This window comes from Mesoplodon bidens, assembly GCF_964165515.1.
Source record: "Mesoplodon bidens genome assembly, chromosome: 19".
Taxonomy (NCBI): domain Eukaryota; kingdom Metazoa; phylum Chordata; class Mammalia; order Artiodactyla; family Ziphiidae; genus Mesoplodon; species Mesoplodon bidens.
In genome coordinates, this window is record NC_138179.1 from 50,140,094 (window position 1) to 50,146,878 (window position 6,785).

The window sequence follows — 6,785 nt, forward strand, 5'->3', positions numbered from 1 at the left end:
CTTCATAATGGGAAAGAAGGGACTTCTTCCTGAATTGAATTAGGAGGATCTTCTGGCTTGAAGGCAGAAGAGAGGGCTGGAAGCATCGTGCTCCAGCAAGCTCTTTGGTTGGAGACAGAAGCCTGCAATTCCAGTCCCTGCCATCTGGGGTCGCTAACCAACGTTCTTCTCCTTCCTCAGTAACAAGGGCAGAGAGCACCGAAAAACATCAGGGTTTTCAGTCGAGTTTGGCCTGGTTCTGTGCCTCTTCCCTTTACTGATACTCAACAAACCTATGCTCTCCGGAGCTCAGGGGCGAGCTGAGTCTCCTGGACCCGGGGATCAGTCCCATTCTTCCAGGATGGATTTCCAGGTCAAACCCACTTTTGAGATTTCCAAGCAAGTTTCCAGGATGCAGTTCATTTCTGATCTTAAGAGCCCTGCATGTTCTAGAGGGCAGCTGGAGGGGTTGGGGAATACCGCGGCCAGAGTAGTACTGCGGCTGGCCCCGAATGCTCTGCACACTTAGCGAAGGGTGGTCTTGGGGCTGAGCCTCCTGTATTCCAAGGCCAGAACTAAGTGCAGGTCTAGGGTGGAGCCAGAAGCCGGGCGAAGGCGGGCAACTGGATTTAAGTCTTTCTTTATTTCTTGAGATGGCACTCTGAGGAAGGGTTACCTCGTTCTGTACTCCGTAGACAGAGGTGTGGACCAGCTCTCCGGTCCAGGCTTGAAATAGGGTCTCGACGTTTCCCCCCTTTGACTGCAAATTCGCCGAGAGGATCTGGGATCCAGGTAGCCACCACTGAATCCTTAAAAGTTGCCCCTGAGGGGCTTCCCTGGTGGCGCAGTGGTTGAGAGTCCGCCTGCCGATGCAGGGAACGCGGGTTCGTGCCCTTGTCCGGGAAGATCCCACATGCCGCGGAGCGGCTGGGCCCGTGAGCCATGGCCGCTGAGCCTGCACATCCGGAGCCTATGCTCCGCAACAGGAGAGGCCACAACAGTGAGAGGCCCGCGTACCGCAAAAAAAAAAAAAAAAAAAAAAAGTTGCCCCTGAGCCCGAGGCCCTACGGGGGTGCGTCTCTTGCTCTTTGGGGGTTTCCCTAAACTCCTCCTGCTCCCTTATCCAGTTGGGAAGCAGGATAATGAGGAAAGGTGAGGCACGCTTGGAACTGCAACGCGGGTCTAAGCAGAGAGAAGGGGGCGGGTAATCTTTCACCATCGCCCTTTTAAGGGATCGCTGGGCGCCGAGGGACTAGTGGATACAGGTCCCTGTCCTTGCTTCCCCGAGTAGGAGGCAAGTTGGGGAGGAGGGTGGGTCCTGGGCTGTGCAGTGTCTCCCAGACCACCACCTCCCGGCCTACCCACTAGCTGCTCGGAAAGGCTACTTTCCTCGGGGTGGTCCCAAGGCATCCATATCCCCCTCCCCTCCTCTCTCGGTCTCCGCCCCTTCGCGCAGAGGAGGCCTCGCCGCTTTAAGACCGGGGGTTGCGATTGACAAGCAATAAACGCGGAGCGCCGGGCTGCGCTGGAGCAACCCCGAGCTAGGGGCCTCTAGGGGCGCAGGTAGGCGCCCCCCAGCCCCCGAGCCAGCACCCACCCGAGGGCCCTCTTCGTCCTGGCACGGCACTTGGGGCCCTTTCTCTGCGTCCCACCTCCCCTGGCCTCTTCCCTCAGGCCAGTCCCCTCCCTCTCACCCTCCCGCCCCCACCTCCCTTTCTCGGGTGCTCCTAGAGATAGACCAAACCCCGCTGCCCATTGACGGTGGCCCCCGCCCCCGCGGCGAGGGCTCCTAAGTGACGTCAGGCACAGAGCTGGTGAGCTGTGAGGGGCCCGGGCGTCCGGGCGGCTTCTCTGGGGGCTGTGCGGATTCTGGGGACTTCGGAGCCAGGCATTACGTAAGAACCGCGCTGTTAGCTCTTCCGGGGGTGGGGGCGCAAGACAGAGGTTGCGTTGGTCCCCTTGGCTCCCCCGCCACCTTGGGAGGCCAACACCTTAATCTTTCCTGGGAGGGGGTCCTGGGAAGGGGGTGTAATGCTTCTTCGCTTCCTAGGTTGTAGAGGGGGCGGGTCTGGGTCGGGGGCCAAGGCTAGGATCCGGAGATCTGAGAAGGGATCGGTGCCAGGAGCGAGGAGCCAGGGTCAGAAAGTTAGGTCAACTAAGGGGTGGGTGGGGGGGAGAGTGTGGACGGGGTGGGGGTGGGGGCGCAGTCATTCAGTGACCTCATCCCCTAGTCTCCGGCGGGCGTGCAAGCAAAGAGCCTACTTTGATGGCTCGCAACACACCCCCCTCCTCCCGGGTCCTAGCGCCCAGCGTTGTCGGGCTGGGCTCTTGGAGCGGGGGTTGGGTGGGGGCGCTCTGATAGTCGGTGCTTGCAGACCCGCCCGGCCACAAGACCCAGTCTGTCTACCCCTCCCCACGACCTTTTGGTCTTCAAAGTGCCTTTGTCAGACCTTACTCCTCTCCATCTCTTTGTACGGGTATTGACGGAGCTTGGAGGAAACCTCCCCCTCTCTCGGTGGGCCCACATCATCTACCGACCCTGGGTAGTGTGGATAGCCTGGACGTAGGGGTGAGAGGGCGCCTGGGCCCAAGGTTTTGGAAGCTGAGGTGCGGGTTCCCAGATGCCTGGGCTCCGGACCTTGGCTCAGAGCCAGGCTGGCTTGCCTGGCACTGCTGTTCTCCTGTGGGCACAGCCGGGCCCCGCCCTCTCGGAGGCTTGGGTGGGGGTAGGGCAGAGCTAGCCGATGCCGTGGGAACCGACTCCCCAGAGGCAAAACCCAGGCAGGCTAGGCAAGACTTCTGGGGACAGGATCCTCCCTGCCTCTTCCCACCTTCCACCCTCTGGGGAAGGAGGATGTCTGGAGTTCTCTTTGCCAGCAACCGTCAGGGAGACTAGCGCCAGCCAGGAGAGGGCTGCAGGTTCCAGGTCCCTGGGACCTGGGAGGGGGCAGGAAGGGAGCCCTCCTCGATACTGTCTAGGAATAGACAGCAGGGTTTGGCGCCGGGAGCACTAGTTGGTACAGTGGATCCTGGGCATTGCTCCCAGCCTGGGTGCTAGCCTGACAGGGGGTGCCTTCCTCTCCCTGAAAGCTCCTTTCTTCCTTGTTCTCAGGGGCAGAGCCAGGAGGAAGGGGAGCCATCCTTCCACTTTTGTAATTTCTGCTACTTGAGCTCAGATGACCAGCTCAGGCCTGGGAAGGTGATAGGAGGAGAGAAGATTTTATTAAAATCAGGTAGTGGTCCCTCTAGGGACCTTTTGGTGGGGGAGGTGAAGTTGTGGCTCCCCCACCCCCAGGGCCCAGTAGCATTCAGTCCTAAAGTGGGCACTGCCAGCTGCTTCCCCGCACTCCCCCATCCCTGCTGTGAGCCACCGCCTCCTGTTGTCAAGGCAACCAGGAATTAGGGTTTTCTCCAGCAGCACAGGCCCAGGAAGGCAAAGTGAGGAAGAATGGTGGGTTACCCACCTGCACCCTCCCCTGGAGAATGGGGGATCCAACCCCAGCTTGGGGAGGACCTGGGATGGGAACTGGGTCTGTAAACTCCATGGCTGGCTCTGCCCAGAACCCCTGCTCTCCTTGTCCCAGCTCCGGCTAAGAAGGGGCATGGGGAGAAAGAGGCCTTGGGGATGTATGACATCATTTCTGTCAGACAGATGGACAAACGTTTGTGGAGCATTTACACTGCGCTAGGTCTGGGATCCAGAGGCAAAATAAAACTGATGTGGTTCTTGACCCATGGAGCTTAAAGTCAGGGAACACCCATCTTTCCGGCTTTTGCCTCAAACTGGACTTTTCCCCACCCTTTCTCTCTCTCTCTCAAAAAAAAAGAGACAGATGGTAGGCAGAAACAATTTTTTTTTTGAGTCATGAACCCTGGGTTTTCATTGTAGCTCTCTTTATTAGCTTTGTGACCTTGGGCAAATCAACTAACCTCTCTGATCCTCTGTCTTCTCCTCCTTGGAGAAATGGGCATGTAATATCTGCTCTTCCTGCCTCCCAGGACTGTGGGATCATTTAGTGTCAGGGCAATGCCGTCTCCCCTACCTCAATGGGTGATCCTGAGGGCGAGGCCCTTCCTAATTCCTTCCCTTGCTTTGCCCTCATGCCTTCTCAACTTCCTCTCTCCCCTCCTCCAGGAGAGCCATTTCAGAGCCCTTGCTGATTTCACCATGCCAGTTGCCGCCACCAACTCTGAGTCTGGTAAGAAGGGAGTGGGGATGTCAGTTTATATCAGTGGTTCAGAGGGTGCCACGCAGGGTGGGGAGCAGCAGCCAGGCACTCCCACAGCTCCCTGTAAGAACAAACTGCCCGCTGCCGCAGCTGCTCCACCCAGCTGCTCAGCCATTTCTTCGGCAACTTCTATCACCCTGCTGCACCTGCCCCAGGGTGGGGCTGGAGACACAGCACAACTCACCTCCATGGAGGTCAGGGGAGTGCATGCTCTGGAGAAGTCCATGGTGCAGTGCCCACCAGATGGGTAGAGTAGACTGTCACGTGCTAAGATGGGAGTGTGTGTGTGCTGGGGCACAGGAAGCTGTGCGTGGAGAATGCCAGGTCAGGAAGCCTCGACTTAGTTCTATAGGAGGTTTTAGGGCAAGGGTGTGGGTCAACCCAGACAAGCTAGGAAGCCTCAGGAACAAGCTGCTTAAATTCTTGGAGCCTGCGTCTCTTCTTCTGTAAAGAGGTGTAAAGGCTATGACAGAGAAAGCACGTTACCATTAAGAATATTCCCAAGTATTATGCTGTGCTGCTGAGTTGTTACCTCATTAACCTGTGACCCTGAGTCAATCACCTCACCTTTAGGACCTAGGTTTCCTCATCTGGAAGATGAAGTGGTGGGACAAGATCAGTGTCTTTAACTTGTATTGGTCCTGAATCCCATTGAGAATCTGATGAAAGCCGAGGGTCCTCATCATAGACAAAGTCTTCTATGCACAAAATCTGCATTCTACTCCAGGGGTTCAGGGACGCCCCCTTAAGTGCGTTCAGAGACCCACCAGGTGAAGTGCCCTGTGCTAGAGGCCTTCTAAGGGCCCTAGCAATTGTAAACCGCTCTTGTATTGCTCTGATTTCTCTGGATTTCCCCCTGCCTGCACGCCTCCCACCCATGTAGCCCCTTCCCTCTCTCTAGGCTCTGCTTCTGCCTCTGCAGTATGTTCCAGGCCCCCCAGTTTGGTTAGATGGAGTCGCCTGTTCCTCTCCTCTGACAAACTGAACTAGGAAAGTGAAGGCTGCTGTGAGTGGGCCAGAGCCTAAACTGTGACATCCTTGTCCCCCAGGAAAGGCCTGTTCTCCATGCAGTGGGGGGACTGTACCAATGTCCCCCAGCTTCTGCAGTCTTGGAGGGCTCAGTGCCTCCCCCTGCTGCTCCAGCCTGCCTGGGCCCCTCTGTAAGCTGCTTAGGGGTTAATTAAGCCCATCCCTGAGCCTGTGATTAAAGGCCTCTCAATCTGGGACTGTCCAGTAAACCCATTAATAGTGCCTGGCAGGGGTGTAGAGGGAGGGGAAGGCCCAGCAATTTAGTTTCCCTGCTGCAGGCCTCTTGATAGGCCCTGGTGGGGTGGGGGACAGGGCAGGGAGTGGAGCCCAGGAGTGGGGGTGTGAGGGCCTGCTTCCTCTGAGGACTCCTGGGGCACCTGCTCCCTTGGGTGTTGTGCCACGGGCTTTTGCCTTTCCATATTCAAAGGAAGAAGGATAGGAGCAAGCTGCTTAACCTCTTGGAGCCTGTGTTTCCTCCTCTGTAAAGAGGTGATGGGAGACTCAAAGCATAGGAGTCTTGTCTTTCCCTTAGGTGGCTCTCTGCACCTGCCCTGGGGCTGGACTTGGCTCCTGGCCTCAAAAATCTAATGGTGGGTTCTGGCCCGTCTCATTTGGTGGTCTTTACACTTCTCATGGGCCTGATAGACAGCTGCGGCCCTGCCTCTAAGGTCAGGTTCACCCTCCCTGTCCCTTCTGCCTTCCCCCAGAGGTCCTTGCCTTGGGCTCTGCAGAGCGTGAAGCTAGCAGGGTCCTTCTACCCTTACCTACGTGTCGATATGGCCACTGTCGTTGTGGAGAGAGGGAGATGCTGTGGGTGTATTCCTCTTGCAGAGAGACCCCAACTCTATTTCTAGTAAGGCGGAGGAGTCCTTTTCCTGAGGGTTGGAGATACGTGGGTGTTGGCATGGGCTGAGAGTTCAGACAGCTTACCCCTGGACTCCAGTCCATCAGCTCTGCCCTCTCTTCCCCCTTCAGCTGGTTCCCTCCTTTCTTTGAATCAAGGCTAGGATGTGGGGCTTTCAGTTGGAGCTGTCCCTTTAAATCTCTGGGTTAGTGTCCTAGTGTGTAATCCTGCTTGCTGCCATGGCAACCAGGGGTGTGCTGTGACCTGGTGTCACTCCTCAGGGAATGGCAGTCTGGTGGCAGCAGCAGCGCCTAGTGGTAGCTTCATGGGTACAGGGTCTCAGAGGAATGAATGGTGGCTCTGGGCTGGGGTAACTTTCAAATCCCCCCCACCTCCTCCCCCCCGGACCCCCTGGTCTCTGCAGCGTGAATGCTCCCTCACCTTTTCCTTTCCCCAATCCCAAGATGCCTGACTTGCCACGGGCATCACCCCCTTAAGCAAGGGGGAGCGCAACTGGGAGATGGGGAGGGAGAAGCTGCTGCTGAGATGTGGGGTCAGAGGGCTTGGGGCGCCCTTCCCTGCCCACAGTGGTGTCACCCCTTTCCCTCTTTCTTCTCCGCCTCACCGCTTCATGGCTAGCAGCTGGGGGAGGCATCTGGGGCTTGAGGTGTTTGTCCCACGCCAAAGTGGTGTCACAGCCTCCT